The sequence below is a fragment of the Pectinophora gossypiella genome, chromosome 7, assembly GCF_024362695.1.
Source record: "Pectinophora gossypiella chromosome 7, ilPecGoss1.1, whole genome shotgun sequence".
In the NCBI taxonomy this organism is placed as follows: Eukaryota; Metazoa; Arthropoda; class Insecta; order Lepidoptera; family Gelechiidae; genus Pectinophora; species Pectinophora gossypiella.
The window spans coordinates 5,583,992-5,600,329 of NC_065410.1; the positions used below are offsets into that span (position 1 = coordinate 5,583,992).

The following is a 16,338-nucleotide window of genomic DNA, read 5'->3' on the forward strand; positions in this document are numbered from 1 at the left end:
TTTCTTTACATAAATATTACATTTGCCATTGCAAAACCGTTATTTTATATTGGAAATCTCACTTTTTACATTGTTAAAGTGAAAGTATGCAAACAAGTTTCCATGCAAAACTGCCATTTCGTATCGGCATATTGATGCAAATGACTAAGATTTACATCTGATTATAGTTCACTTAAATATCAATAAAGGAGAAGGAATGTTTTCTTGTCCATAGATACAAAGGTGCTTTGTGTTTATTATATGAAACATAATTATTATATTATTGGATTGCCGCAGTTGGGTAAAAACTACCTCTTATCTCTGTTAGGTAAAGGTATATAGTGCAAAGTGTGGTGTATAATGTCTACAGTAATTTATCCATACCTTAGCTTCTGTTTAGAGGCACCCTTGCACCTAAAATAACAGAAATGGCCAATTTAATCAAACATTTAGATAGATAGATAGATAGATAGATAGATATAGCCTTTATTATGGACTTATTGTAACAATTTTTTTTTTTTTTTTTTTTTTTTTAGCTTATACATAATATTAAAAAAGAAATAAAGATGTGTTTAATTATGCTCTTCGTCCATTTGTCTTTTGACAAAGGCCTCCTCCAGCTCTTTCCACTTATCCCTGTCTCTCGCCAGCCTTCTCCACATATTTCCTGCTGTATTTTTTATCTCTTCTTCCCATCTCTTAATTGGTCTTCCTCTCTTTCTTGTTCCGTATCTGGGGTACCACTCGGTTACGTCTTTTGTCCATTTCTCAATTTTTTCTCGCATCATATGTCCAGTCCAACGCCATTTGATTTTTCTTATGTGTTCTGTTATGTCTTTGACCTTCGTCTTTTTCCTTATATCGGTCAGTCTCACTCTGTCTTTTCTTCTAACTTTTAGGATGCTCCTCTCCATACTGTTCTGACAAACTTGAATTTTTTTGGCTTGAACTTTCGTAAGAGACCATGTTTGACATCCATACGATAGACAAGGCAGAATTTCTGCCTTGTCAATCAAACATTTACTTTACATCATATACCTACACATTTTTCATAATGTACTTATTATGTCTGAAATATGACTGAATCAAAACAGGCCTGAATGACAATAAACATTGTGAAACAGGGCAATGCTGATTAATAGTAAATAATTCTATGTAAGTCAAGTTTTTGTAAGGAAAATATTAGTGCATAAGTTACTTTTCCTTTGTTTCAATTTATTTTTCAAAATATTATTTAGGTGTTATAGATGTTTAAGCATGTTATTGTATGGAGTCAAATAGCACTTACATTGTGCAATAACTTAATGTATATGAATTGATGTTTTTTTTTTTATCAAAAGCTCCTGTAATTTTGGCACAACACTAATTTAAAAGAATGTTACCATGATAAATTAATTACATGACATGATTTTTGCCTTACTGACTTACTCTTTTTTATGTGACTTATTGTAGTTTGCTGCATATAGCATTAACTACTTAGCACTGAGCATATAGCATTTAAAAACAATAATAAAAGTCAGAAAATTTACTGATATTTGCTTGTAAAATAATGTTACCATATTTGTAATACCACAGATCATATAATACTAACGTACAGATGCCTCACGTCATACAACGAAACTGTGCCGTTCTAACTCGGGCAATTCTTCGGGCTATTTTTAGTTCTAATAAATGACCACTAGATGCCGCTAAAACGCCCCTTTTTTAGCGGCATCTAGTGGTCATTTATTGATGGGATCGAACGAATCGAGCGACATCTAGTGAAATTTCAGCTTACTGAGTGCAAGTTATTGCAAGCACAATATATTTACTTAGAGTTAGAGTAAAATTAAGATAATAGATGGCGCAAACGGATTTTTTTTCTCAACGTTGACATGTTAGTATTATAATCTGTGACAATGATCTGTGACATTGTCAAGGTGACAGTTGTTAGTTGACATTAGCGATGGGTCGTTATCGGTTTTTGAGATAACGTAACGTAAGCGTTATGTGATTTCCAATAACTAGTTTCTTAACTAGTGATTTTTATAACTAGTTATTTTCACAACGTTCTGAAGCAAACGTGATAATTGTAACGTAAAATCGTTTGGTTAGGTAGCAGTATAACTGAATTCTTCTTCACGCACACGTATTGTAAAACCAGTGATTTTGCGTGAGTAGTGAAAGTAGCCAAACATCGACGCTATGCCTTAAACATAAGAGTGAATTCGATTTAACTTTATGGCGTTGTGATTAAAAGAGTTATTGAAGACTGATGCCTATTTCGATCGTTTAAATGGCGTTATGAATATCACTAGTTTTTGTTGTAGTGGAAAACGAGTGATCACTGTTCGAGCTCGTAACTGCATATATAACCAGTTATGGTTAATAACGCCCATCGCTAGTTGACATACGATTATATCTGATGTTTGGTGGGCAAAGAATACAAGGTCTTTGTTTGGTGGGGTTTATTGATTACGTCTTCATTTTGTATTGGCAAAAATATATCTCCAACTCCTGTAAGTATCTAATTAGTTACTAAAACTGGAAGATAATTAAAAACATAGCTAAGGTCCTACCTAGAACGCAATCGTCCCTTATCATCCCGGGCGTGTCGTAAACCCGACTGAGGAGAACCTTTATGAAAGACAAGTCTTTTCTAGCATGATGAAACATTACATTGGACCACCGGTTAAGCACCTGAGGACTTTGTATAAAGTGCTTCCAAATTGGTCTCTGCTTACTCGTGGCTCTGCCCAGCCTAATCGGGATTACAGGCGTGAGTATAAGTATGTATGTAGTAGATACTTTTTTGTGTAGCTGTCACCTATCTATGGTACAAATCATAATATACTGTTTGTTGAAAAAAAGTTAAATAAGTCTAGTTAGGCAGTGAGCCTGTTGTGAATTTAAGCCTGTAATTTATTTCAGATCTCTAAAGACGATGATAACCATTATGAAGAATGACATGCAAAGGCTATTTGAACCACATATCAACAATTTTCTGACCATGACCAAGTGATGAATATGATACAAGTCTACCTCATGAAAGCCACACTACTTTTCAAAGAAAAATATTTTCTTTGGAGTTGTAGGTATTATAGTGAAAACTTAATCCTGACTTCTGTTCTGCATAAATGAGAATCGCACTATGCCAGGTATGTATGCTTAAATTATTATCCCATTAACCCATTTCTTTGAGCCCGAATATCTAAATGTTCAATAAAGTAGATAAATTTCAAACTCATCGGATTACATGCGTAATAGGTCATCCATGTGTCTAAATGTAAAAAATAGAGCCTACTATTACTACTCATTGGTATATGAGAGTATTAACTCACACTTACTCTCCTTCTCAGGGCGGACAGAGCAGAGTTTTGGCACACAAGTTTTGTCATACATTGCAATATACCTACTATTATTATATAGTCACTATTACTCTAATATAAAATAGGTCATAATGGTAGACTTGTTTGCATCTCAAACGATGAACCCGGTTCAAACCCTGGTACCGGACTTGCATTAATTTAATTTAAACAGTTCACATCTAGCACACTTGGCCTGACCATTATAGGTAGCGATACAGCCTATCGTTAGCCTAACGGAAAGCTCGTGAGGTGCGTGTGCTTAGTTCATCTTGTGATGAATGTTACTTGGACTACCTCAATGGGATGCAAGATCTTGCTTATGTTATGTTATTATATTATCTGTGATACATAGATAAACTAATGCCTATAATACCTAATGGGTGGTAGAAATGTTTTGTTCTGAATATCATTGCCGATCAAAATTAATGTGCTCTTTTAATAACTATTATATTTTCATTTGTAGGTAACATAATATAGCGAGTACCCTGGTTGAGTCAAGATAATATAAAATAAGTGGAAAGATAATGTGGCCCAAGTAGTAAAGGAAAGGATGTGCAAACAGCCGAATGTGAATCTGGCAATAATGTGCCTGTTTAAATGAGTTTTAGTTGAGTACCAAATAGTTACCTAGGTTTTCCTGGGAAAAACACTGATCCAGCTTTTCTGATTCAACTGAGTTTGTGTATGGTTTTGAATAAATAACTAAACAATAGAAATGTGTCTTTTTTATTTTACTATCCCCTTTCCATTACATAGATAGATATCATTTAAAGTAACTATAAATAATTAATTGTTCATTACAATTTATATAAAAGTAGTATTAGTATATTATAATTAAGATACCTACTTGATTATTAAAATTAACAAATTTAATGAAGTTGGATTTTTTTTAATGACTAGAATGAAAATACAATAAATATTCAATTAAACTACTTCTTTAATTCAAAAGGTATTACATTTTGTTATTGTTAGATACAATACTAATTTCTTTTTTAACACTTTGCATTTTGGCGTGTCTTCAGTAATTGACAACCGTCTTCTCTTCGGTGTGTTGCACTGGTATGCTACTGCTGGCGGCTCCACGAGCTCTTCAAGTTCGCAGTCGCGAAGCCGTTTATTTTTGTACACCTTTTTCGGTGTCAGTACTTTAAAAGTACCTGATGAACCTAAAACGAAAATAGTATGTATTAAATAATGTCGTGAATCTTATCTTCTTATCGTGGGTGGAATACCAGCCTCATCAACCATAGTGTCAGGGTTATGATTGAGTCGCCAAAGGCCCCAAAAGATGAATGTAAAGCAAAGTTGTTGGAGATAACAATACCTAACATAAAGGAAGAAAAGGGCAATTATAACATTCATTAAAGTAGGTAGGTAACTAACGTATTAACGTAGCCACTTTATAAATATTAAAATGTGTATGATAAGTGATTCCTAAAAGATAGACATAGGTAGGTACTTATAAAAAACATGCGAAGTGCGTGGTAAAAAGTTGCAAATATAGAAGCTCAAAGAAAAAAATATGTAACACTTCTTGTAAGTCATGACATTGGTGCTAATTCCTGTAAACACATCTAACTTTATTTTAAGTTATATCTGTCATTATTATTTTTTTCTTTTGAGATAGCCGCCAACAAACAGACGAGCGAATGGCGTGGGAGCTTTGTTTTATAATATTATTATAATGACAGATAGAATAAAAAAATAATAATGACAGATCTCTCAATGCGTCTTATCGGGGCTTCGGGGGATGCTAGGGCTGGTAGTTATTTCTGTCAGAGAATTAGCCTGGCGATTCAGAGGGGTAATGCTGCCAGCCTGTTGGGCACCTTGCCTCGATGTGACGCATTGGAGGAGGTGTTTTATTTATAGGGTGTGTTTGTTTTGTTTTTGTTTGAATAAATTGATTTTAATTATAATGACAGATATAACTTAAAATAAAATAAATAAAAATAATGATTAGATTACTGACGTGTTAAAGGCAACCAGACGAGATATAGAATGTAAACAAAGTTTCAGAGGTTCAAAACATTTATATTTGAATAAATTATCATAAAGTTCGAATTTTAATCGCTGTCGTCTGTACTAGACAAAGATGATTCGTCGGAAGAGTCCGAGTCAGCTGTGTTTATGATAAAACTATCTATCGTATTATCAATCATGTTGTCAATACTGTGTTTAAATCAACAACTACTCATAATACCAGCAAAAATCAAAAATAAAAGTAACAGAAACGGAATAATAAGAACAAAAATCTAAGTAGGTAAATACGGGGACGAAAAAATATGTATCACTTCGAACGCAATCCAAACAGAAATGAACATGTTCATAAAATGGCGGTCCAAATGTTGACAGCTGCAGTACCGACTGCTTTCCTGTACCTACCACGAAACACAACGACAGCTGTCGTTGACCAACTGACGCCATAACTGCGCGTACGAGTGATAAGGACAGAGATGATAATCCCTGGTTATCGCAATGTAACTCAGTAATGGTCCGTTTGTTTACCTTTTTGTATCTCGTCTGGTTGGCCTTACTTTACGTACCTATATGATTTTAGGTAGCTACGCTGCGGTATAGGTTTTGCGTGAAAGAGCCACAAACATAGTAGGTACCTACCTATTTAAGTAAGTGGAATGATAAGGCTTTATTACCTACATTAACTCGATTCATCTGCCACACACGATGCGTCAGGTCATCGTGTGTACCAATGTAACCTACCTACCTATAAAATGTATGACGAAATCGTGGGTCGCCCACCAATGAACTGTTTATTATAACACTGCCCGATCCTGATGCCCGAGCCCGCGATCTCGACGCATCGCGTTTGGGTAGTTTAATAACCGCTATAATACATATATACCTATAAGCCCTGTAAGCGCGGTGCACTGTTTTGTACAAGATTGTAAACAACTACGTCTCAATTCCGTGTGTCGAGCAACTATAGACTTTATGTCATTATAAAGATAAGATCCATTCTAGCTTGTTGCGTTGCGCGAGGTCACGTGTTATTACGATTGTAGGTAAGTAGGTAGGCAGGTACCTACCTACTGGCTGAGTCGCAGCGGGTGTCAACAATGTATGGGGGGAGCTCGATACCTACGGGGGCCAAAACAAATGTGGCCATGTATAATCTGAAAGACTTTTAGTAAAAGTAGTAGAATTCAGGGCGCATATACCGAAAATTATTACTGAGTTTTTTACTAATATAAAAAATAAAACAAAGTCTTTGTTAGATAAATTAAACATTTATATAATTATCATTTTTTTTGGTAAGCCAATTATTTAAAAAATACATAAACTTAATTTTTGGAAATAAATATATATTAATATACTGGCAACCCTATCCCTTGATGTCTGTCACTGTCATTTCAAAATGGCGGCGCCTACGCAATTACGCATCGGTGTTGATTTTATTTCGTGAATATTCCTTACCGTATCGTCGAGTTGAGCTGCTGTTCCTCCGATAACGTGCAGAATATCATCATTTTTTAGTGATTTTCGAGACAGCGACTCTTTTTCGTGGTGTTTTGTGAGGCAGTGACTCTTTATGTGCTACGATGTCGGATAAGGAGAACAAACGGAAATGTTTTAAATGCGGCTCTTCACCCGCTGAAGACGGCATTAAATTGTTCCGAGCTCTTAAGCCTGGCACCAATAACCTAGTTCGGTAAGTAAACATGTGCTAACACCAATTGATTTCCTTGTTATTTCAATTGTCAGTTATCTAACCTAGTTATTTGTCTGTTGATAACATAATAACATAATGAAATAATGTTATATTTTAATTTATTGTTTCAGTTGTGAGCAATGGGCACAGTACATGTACCCTGGAAGAAATGTTAACTCTGTAGAATTTCTGAAAAAACTCTACAATGAGCACAGGATGCTTTGTTCAAAAAGAGGATTTTACGGATCTGACTCGAAAATATTTATTAAGGACTGCAGTCCCCAGAGACGTAAGTTATTGTTATTTTATTTTGTATTTTGACATTTTGTAGAACTGCTACTGAAAGGCAGAGGCTATAATATGAAAGTGCTACCTAAGTGTAAAAATGTGAGCTGTGAGAAAATATATGGATTAAACTCTGATATAAAAATGTATTAGAAATGTAGACAGACCCGGCCTGTACATGTTTGTGTACTTTCTAAGACTATGAAGAAATCATACTTGTTCTTTTCAACTTGCCTGCTAAATGTATGACATATGGCAACCCCTTTACAAAGAAGAGGCCTTCAATGATAAACTGAATTTTTCTATGCCGATTTGGTTCAGTAGATTTTACCCGGTTAAATAGTAAAATAAATAAATAGAATGCTAAAGAAGATAATTATAGTTAAAGTTATAAGGATCTCACTGGTTCGTCTTAGAGCAAAATTAAAAGTTGAAATCATAATTAAAATAAAAAAAATTTCAGATTGAGCAACATGTGCCTATCTTCGTGGCAAGTCAGCCAGGTACTTCCGGAGTACATAGCCAGGTACTAACAAACATCACAAACCAGCCTGCTCATGGAACAGTAAGTAGTTCACAATGTAATTCCTTATTATTAAATCCAAATGGGTGTACTAATTTTAATGAGATTTGACACAGAGATTCTTTGACGTCCAAGAATGGACTGGACATATTTTTACTATCATCTCCCAAGCCTTTTTCCCATATCTCACTGGGTCGGCTACCTTATCTAGGGGATTTGACGAGGGTACTGGCTTTTACACAGAACGACTGCCATCTGAGATCTACCTCCGCGACCCAGAAGGGAAACCAGACCCAATCCTAGATTAGGTTCCTAGAATAGGCAAACTGGACATATTTTTCGCTTAAGAAAATATTGAAATTACATACATAATGGAATCTTCATTACCGGGTTCTTGGTACTTTATTTGTCAGCTCATGTTGCTAGTAGGTATTATTTATTTATTGTATAACTTATCCAGTGCTATGAGTTTGGTGTATCATCCAGTTGTATTGTGCCCAATAACTCCACCCAGGGCTCGTCTTGAGTACTCGGGGAAGCCTGCCGGAAAGAAGTGGCTCTATGTGAGTTTTGTCTCCCATTTCCTCCAATATTAACTTTAAATTTGTTTCTTTGCAGATCGAGCAACAGGAGCAGGGTCCAGAAAACCTAAGACGATGAGACGACCAATGAGTATGTGTACGAACGACGAAAATTGAAATTGAGTTTTATGTGTAAACATTAAAGACGTGGCAAGCGGTAATATCGCACGTTGTTTCTCCGGTGTAAATCAAGCATAATACTGTTTGTTCTGGAATGATTTGATTAAGGAGGCTTTTTCTTTGTGTTGGTCGTAGTGGTCCTAACAGCCAGTACGACCTGGGGCTTATTTCTAGAAACTTACAAGTCACAAGTTACAAATGTGTAACCATACTAACCCTTAAATTTCACAATTACTACGCGTGACCATGGTTACACACCTTTAGTTACAAGACTTGGAGGTTTCGTGAAACAAACCACTGGATTTATTATCTATCTTGACATTTAGTTAGCAATCTTCTGTCCACTAAGAAACATATTGTATAGAATAAAATAAGGAAGTAAATCTAAAGGATTGGGACTGCCGCAACTTTTGCGTAGGAACTATTTGGTATTAATAAAAACTATATAAAAATAAAACAAATAATATTGATGAATGTGGAGGAAGCAAGAAAAGTGTGTCAGGATCGAAGCAAATGGAATTCTATAGTCTCTGCTTACCCCGGTGGGAAATAGGCGTGAGTTTATGTATGTATGTATATAAAAATAATTGTTTGGCCCATGTTTCGTGAGAAAAGTTGTTCAGTTTCATGAATGAAATCCAATCCTTCAGTGTAGGTACTACACCGCATTTCTGTTATTTCATGCAACAGAATCTTTTCACAAGAAGAAAAATGTGATATTTGCACCATTGCTCCTAATTTACGAAAATTCTATTGTTACAAAATATATAGTTTTCATTTAATTCATTATCATCGACACTAAAGAAGAAGAATAAATAAATACATTTATACTTTTCTCAGTACTTGTTGTTTTTATTTATTATCTTGTAAGGAAACTTAATGTACGTTCTTGGATTTTTTTTTAAATTCTTGTTTTTTTTTCAAATTTCCAAGAACATACATCGAGTTTTCTTACAAGTGAAAAAAACCTAAATTTTTAAATTAAGGATCAACGTAGAGGCCACGATTCGTAATTCCCGCGCTATTCTGTGTTAGCGTGGGCCAAAACTAGATGGCTCTCGTATCGAACCGCTTTATATGGAGTTGTCATTCTTCTCCGCTAGGAGTAATAGTGTTCTGTGCTGAGTCGCGCAAACGCAAATGATAGGTACGTACGATGCGATGCGATGCGTAGTAGCGTGGTAGTAGGTACCTAGGTATGTAGGTAAATCTGCCTGTATATTTGTTACCCCTTCAGGCTTAAACAACTGGTTACGTTATGGTAGGTTACATTACCTACCCATCTACGACAATCGCCGTCTGCGTAAAGTTGAAAGCGAAAAGCTACTTTTCTACCTATAGCTACCTAACTTACCTAGGTAGATACTTACCTATTAAGGTATTATAAACTGCTTATATACGTCCCACTGCTGGGCACAGGCCTCCCCTCAATCAACCGGAGGGGGTATGGAGCATATTCCACCACGTTGCTCCACTGCGGGTTGGTGGAGGTGTTTTTACGGCTAATAGCCGAGACCAACGGCTTAACGTGCCTTCCGAAGCACGGAATCATCTTACTTTTTCGGACAATCAGGTGATTCAAGCCTGAAAAGTCCTTACCAAACAAAGGACAGTCTCACAAAGTGATTTCGACAATGTCCCCATCGGGAATCGAACCCGGACCTCCAGATCTTGAGCCTATCGCTCTAACCACTAGACCACGGAGGCTGTCAATTTGTCATTAAGGTATTAAGTAGGTATTATAGATAGTAGGTAGGTATCTTGGTATAGGTACAATAAAGTAATATTTTACGTCTTTAATTATTTTAAACCCTACAATTTATGTTAATACGGCTTTATTATAGTTTAGTTACTGAAAATGGTTCGGAATCGAGACGTCTATAGGCACCTATCGAACCTATCTATCATCACAGACCTATCCCCTACTTTAAACATTTAACTAGGTAGGTAGGTACCTACATTAACTTGTCTACATCTAAGTAGTAGGTAAGTTGTAATTAGCTAGGTACCTAACATTTCAATTACATAGGAGGCCTGTTTAAGCAATTTCTTCTGTCAGTAGGTATCATTCATGTAGGTAATAACTCACTATCACTATACTAAAACCCAATATTATGTAGATATTCAAGCAATAGGTAGGTACCTAACCTACAATAAAAATTTGATTGTATTTGTATTAATTCGGTGGTAGGTAAGTACCTACCTACCCAATTGTAGGTAATAACTTGACAAATTATTTGTGCTTACCTGGTGAGGAAGTGCTTGAGCGATTTTGAACGTCTTGAGTCTGATATGGTTCTGGAACTGCACTTCTCTGGAGTCTTTTTCTATGACCAGTCTCATTTCGTACATACTTGATATTGAAATGGTCAATTCATAAATACCTTGACCGCAAATTTTCTGCAGGCAAGTGGGCAATGTTCATATTACCTACAAGAAAAGAATATAATTTTCAATAAAACATAAATAGCCTATAGATGTTCCACTGCTGGATCGTCTCTACCCTCAAATAACAGGAGGTAATCGTTTTGGTGGTAGCCCAGACCAACTATATAATTTCTGAAGCAAAGCTTACTCTTACTTTTTCGGACAATTAAGTGACTTAGTCCGCAATGTCATAACTAAACAAAGATTAATGGTTGGATCATGGTAGTGGTTCCCTGGAAGAAATTGCTTAAACAGGCCTCCCATGTGTACTGTAGTAGGTATGTTGCATAAATTTTTGTATGTTCTAACTGTTTGTGATCATTAAAAATATTTGATTTGTGATGAATAATCTCACAAAGTAATTTTGATAATATCAGAAACAGTACCCGGACCTCCAGATCATAAGCCTAATGTTCTAATCAATAATACACAGAGGCAGAATCTACTAAAACAGCAACTTTTGACATGTCTTATTAAGTTCTTGTAGGTACCTACCTATACATAATGTATGTATAGATTGTTACCTGCTGAAAGGTGGTCAGGTGTGAGCGAGACCAAGATACTAGGTATACCTCATTTGGGTTCCTGGCTTCTGTACACAGTCCCGATGTGTGAAATTGGTACAAAACTGTAGGTTTGGTAGATAGTAGTTTATCTTAGGTATCTATTAAGACTGTATAAGAAGAAATAAATTAATGTTTTATTTTTATTTATTTTCTTCTTAAATTAAAAGTAAATGTGTAAGTAGATATCTGGGGGGCCAAAATGGCTACATCAAAGCAATTCATCTAAGAAAGCAATATTGCTATTTGACATTTGTTTGCATCGCACACTTACTTTTATATGCACAAATGTGAAACTGCAATATTGCTTTCTTAGATGAATTGCTTCGATGTGGCTATTTTAACCGCCCTGGTCTATAAAATGTTCAATAAAACAGTCCAAAATTCAGCAATAATTATGTACTTGATTGACTTTTTTTAACTTTTGTCCCTTTTATTCCACAGTTCACTTGGAAATATAAATCCATCGCATACAGTATTGGTATATAGTAGGTACATTACAAGTTTTTGACTATTCCAGTGCTTTAGTAGTTATAGCAATTGGTTCAGAATCTGGAGGCCCTGAGTTCCCAGTAAGAATATGTTAAAAATCACTAATTATGATTTTCAAGTTTGATTAGTATATCTATATGCCATGCTAAATTACCCAATTGTACAAAAGTTAATTTAATAATTCCAAATTGACATTGAGCACAATACCTAATTATATTATGTTCTTCAGACAGAAAAAACTGTTCTACTACTCTAAACTGTTGATCTCAGCTTGAGTTTAAGTATTACATTAATTATGGTAAACTAAATGATAAATGGTGACAAATGATAAACCGATTAGGTACCAAAATAATAGTCTAGCAAGTAGGGGGAGTGGCAATAACTTTCCCACCATGTTAATTAGGTATTTCTTTTTATATTATTCCAGTTTTGATTGTCATTGATTCTATCAAATTGTTTGTTTGATAACTTTTTGCAGTTTAATATTAAAAATAAATAAAAGTAAATATTTAACTACTTACCGCAATTCTCAAGCCATACTTTTAGGCGGTTGACGTCATCCCACGGAAAACGGAACATTGACTTCTGTTCCGAAGAATTTGTACAATTATAATAAGAACAATTGTGTGCAGACATTTTTTATAACCACTGTTCCTGTGCCGCTACGTGAAAGCAGGTTTCATGAAGCCAAATCAAAGTCCGATTTCAGTCCAGGGTTAGTTTGTAAACCACAATACACAAAACGTAGAAGGCGCGTTCGACTCGTAATTCAAACGAAAACAAACATTTTCAAACATAGGTAGGTTACTAACCTACCTACGTTATTTGAAAGTTGCGTTTTTTTTTGTTCTCAAATTTAGTTTTAAATGATATTTATACAGGTTATATTTTTTTTTAAAATTTGATATTGTATCTCCCATAATTTATGAGAATTACAACTAAACATTTAATTAATTCATTTTTTTTTTTTTTTTGGTTTGGTTTTCCCCGAAGGGTAAGGCAAAGGGAACTATGCCCATACAGCCATGTCTGACGTATTTTTTTTTCTTGATGATTAATGAAATGATGAAAGGTGATGATGATGAAACCTAAGCCCCCACCCTCGGAGTAGACTCCTACTCCGAACCCCAAACGAATTAACTCAAAAGTCCGCATAAACTTTTGAGTTATGAAGCGGCTTCCTGACACGAAGCGAAAATAGGCAGATACACTTTGTTTATTGAATACTCCAATATAATAACACTCGCGAATGTCTTCCGACTAACTTAATGCGATCATTAACCACAAAACACCACTTCGTATTAATTATTTAGATTATTCAATGAAGAAAGCAACTGTCCCGTTCCCGCCTCCCGCCAAAAAGCCTTTAATTAATTCAATAAAATGTATTTTGCAAATAAACACAATCTTTTAAAAACGTAATATTTTATTATCTGTGGCAAAGCTAGATCGATGTTGCAATAATTAACGATAGATTTTTTTTTTTTTTTTTTTTTTTTTTTTCCGTTCTTTTTATCTGCAATCAGTCGCAAGACTTTTATCAGATTTGTTGCATTGTTATTGGTTTGTTTGAAGTAAAGCAACCAATGTCACTAACTTCCATTTCTTTTGTGCCCAAGAACATCCATTCTCTTGAGCCTCTTCACCCTACTGCTGGTTTCCAACAGCATGGTTGCTAAGGGATTTGGATGGTTGTTCAACCGTTCCATATGCCTTTTATTGTGCTTTTCAATTTCTTCTGCAATTGTTGGCAATTCTAGGTGTTTATGGATCTCTGAGTTGCGGATAAACCAGGGAGCGCATGCAATGGTCTTTAAAATTGCGTTTTGGCCTCTCTGTAGACACTGTATATCGGTTTTGCTAGCGATAGCCCATAATTGTATGCCATACAACCAAATTGGTTTTAGGATGGAGCAGTAGATCATAAGCTTGTTGTTGACAGATAATTTGGATTGTCTGCCTAGGAGCCAGGTGAGGTTTTTGAAGCGATAGTTCATGGCATCTCTTTTGTTTTTAATGTGGATTTTCCATGTCATACGTCGATCCAGATGAAATCCCAGGTATTTGACACAGGTACAGTGAGGTAATGTTTCTTCTCCAAGCTTCACAGGCGGGCAATCCCCCCTCCTCAGTGCAAAGGTGATGTGGTGGGACTTAGCTGCACTAGCCTTTATTTTCCATTTGTTTAGCCAAGTATTTGTTTCCATCAGTTGCATCTGTAGTTGACGGCTTGCTTCTTGAGGATTAGGGTCAGAAGCGAGGAATGCAGCATCATCAGCAAATGTTGCCACTGTTATACCCCCAACCTGAGGGAGGTCGCATGTGTAGATGCTGTACAAGACGGGGCCGAGTACAGATCCCTGTGGCACTCCAGCCTGGCATGCATAGAATTTTGACCTGGAGTCTCCATGTTTGACTTGAAAACTTCTTTCTGTCAAGTAGGAAGTCAGTAGTAGTAGAACTGAGTGCGGTAACAGCGTTTTTATTTTACTAAGCAGACCTTTATGCCACACCCTGTCGAAAGCTTGTTGGACGTCCAGGAATGCGGCGGAGCAGTATTCTTTCTTTTCAAAACTCTGGCGAATGAAATCGTATACTCTGTGGACTTGCTCTACCGTCGAATGATGCTTTCGAAATCCAAATTGGTGGTCTGGGATAATATTACTATCTACAACAAATCTTTCAAGTCGTGTGAGGAATACTTTCTCCCAAAGTTTCGAGAGTACTGGCAGCAAGCTGATGGGTCGATAGGATGAGGCTTCAGTGACTGGTTTTCCGGGTTTATGGATCATCGATATTTGTGAGATTTTCCACATTATAGGAAAATAGTTTAGCCTATAGGTAGCGTTGAAAAGTACAGTGAGAAATACCAATGCCTTTCTTGGAAGTTCTTTTAAAATGCGAGGAGTGATTAAGTCGAAGCCCGGTGCTTTTTTTTTTTGAACCCATTTCCAAAATGACTTTGTGGAGTTCTTTTGGTGAGACAGGTAGTAACGGCAGGCACATCTGAAGGTCTTGCTCCATCACGGCGTCTATGTCTGAGGTGTCGCTATTATTAGTAGCCTCGTTTGGCATGAACACAGATGCAAGATGGGCTGCAAAAACCTCAGCTTTGTCGCAGTCGGTCCGAGCCCAACCTGATCCATTTCTGATCGGAGGGAAACATTGTTGCGATTTGTCCATGCTTCTTGTGGCCTTCCACAGGGAATATTCTCCAGTTTTTGAAGGTGATAATTTTTCGAGTTTATGCTTTAATGTTTCGTTGTTACTTTCGACGAGTAGGTTTTTTAACTCCTTTATTGCGAGATTAAATTTTTTCTTATCTTCAGGGTGACGACTTTGATGCCATATTCGCCTGAGGCGTCTCTTATGCTGAATTTTTTTCCTAACTTCCAGCGAGACATTGACTGGCGACGGTTTGTTTTTTATTTCAGAAGTGTTGCTCCAAGCGGCAACTTGTATTAAGTTGGTAACATACATGCAAGCATCATCGATCTCTTTTTCAGTTTTTAACGAAATGTTCAGATTAGTTATTGCCCTCTCGATACATGCACGAAATGAGTCCCAATCGGTCTTATGGTTATACAGGCAGTCTCCATAGTCACGGGTTTGTAAAGTAGTGCCGACTGTTAGAATGATAGGCGTGTGATCTGACGATCCATCAAGGCTTGATTCTACGGTGGTGTATAGATGGTTTATGTTTTTAACAATGAAAAAGTCTATAAGGTCCGGTATTCGTAAGCGGTCCGTTGGCCAGTACGATGGCTGTCCCGAGGATATTGAGTCCAGGTTGTTTTTATCAATACTCAGTTTAAGCTGACGTCCTTTAGAGGTGGTAATTCGAGATCCCCAATAGGTGTGCTTTGCATTCCAATCTCCGCCAGCGATGAATCTATTACCGAGTGTTTGGAAGAACCTAGTATACATGTCTGCCTTAATGTTGTGTTTGGGTGGGCAGTATACAGCCGATAGGGTTATAAGGCCACTATTATCCTCGACCGTTATTGTTGTTGCTTGAATGTGTTCCGTTTCATATGTTTCTTGCAGGTTATGTTTTAAACTGTTCTTCACTACTATGGCGGAGCCCCCGTGAGCCTCTCCATGCGGATGTGGTGCGAAGTAAATACTGTGATCAGTCATCTTAAATGAGCTTCTCTTTGTTGCGTGCGCTTCTGATATCAGGGCCACATCTAACTTGTTAGTGATCATAATGGTTTCCAATTCTCTAATATTAGGAGACAAACCATTAATGTTCCATGCTACAATTCTTAATGAAGTCATTGTGGTAGTTTGGCGACGATTGTTGTTAAGAGTCCCACGAGGGTACTTATTTGTTGGAGTAACATTTCAA

At 36.3% G+C, this 16,338-nt stretch overlaps 1 protein-coding gene and 1 long non-coding RNA gene across 8 annotated transcripts in view; one reads left to right on the forward strand and one right to left on the reverse strand.

The window, feature by feature from the left end:
- LOC126368122 (E3 ubiquitin-protein ligase Ufd4) overlaps nt 1-16,338 on the reverse strand; it is a 59,379-nt gene that overhangs the window by 39,873 nt on the left and 3,168 nt on the right. For 4 of the 7 annotated variants that reach the window (XM_050011995.1, XM_050011994.1, XM_050011993.1 and 1 more), the window contains exon 2: nt 364-393. The exons of 1 other annotated variant lie outside the window; for it this stretch is intronic. The gene's annotated coding sequence lies outside the window, so the exon portion shown is untranslated. Of the gene's footprint in view, nt 1-363; nt 1,648-16,338 lie in introns of those variants that run through there. 2 more of the 7 variants (XM_050011996.1, XM_050011991.1) reach the window with 1 other exon arrangement.
- LOC126368150 (uncharacterized) lies at nt 6,393-8,777 on the forward strand. The gene is made up of 4 exons (XR_007566547.1): nt 6,393-6,996; nt 7,128-7,285; nt 7,745-7,846; nt 8,423-8,777. It is a non-coding gene; the product is annotated as an uncharacterized LOC126368150 (long non-coding RNA).